The sequence below is a fragment of the Bison bison genome, unplaced genomic scaffold, assembly GCF_000754665.1.
Source record: "Bison bison bison isolate TAMUID 2011002044 unplaced genomic scaffold, Bison_UMD1.0 scf7180017864484, whole genome shotgun sequence".
Taxonomy (NCBI): domain Eukaryota; kingdom Metazoa; phylum Chordata; class Mammalia; order Artiodactyla; family Bovidae; genus Bison; species Bison bison.
The window spans coordinates 4,616,331-4,616,639 of NW_011495044.1; positions in this window are offsets into that span (position 1 = coordinate 4,616,331).

Sequence of the window (309 nt, forward strand, 5' to 3'; positions counted from 1 at the left end):
CTTGTGCTTCATCCAGCCCAGCATTTCTCATGATGTACTCTGCATATAAGTTAAACAAGCAGGGTGACAGTATACAGCCTTGACATACTCCTTTTCCTATTTGGAGCCAGTCTGTTGTTCCATGTCCAGTTCTAACTGTTGCTTCCTGACCTGCATACAGGTTTCTCAAGAGGCAGGTCAGGTGGTCTGTTACGCCCATTTCTTTCAGAATTCTCCACAGTTTACTGTGATCCACACAGTCAAAGGCTTTGGCGTAGTCAATAAAGCAGAAATGGATGTTTTTCTGGAACTCTCTAATATTATCAGAGA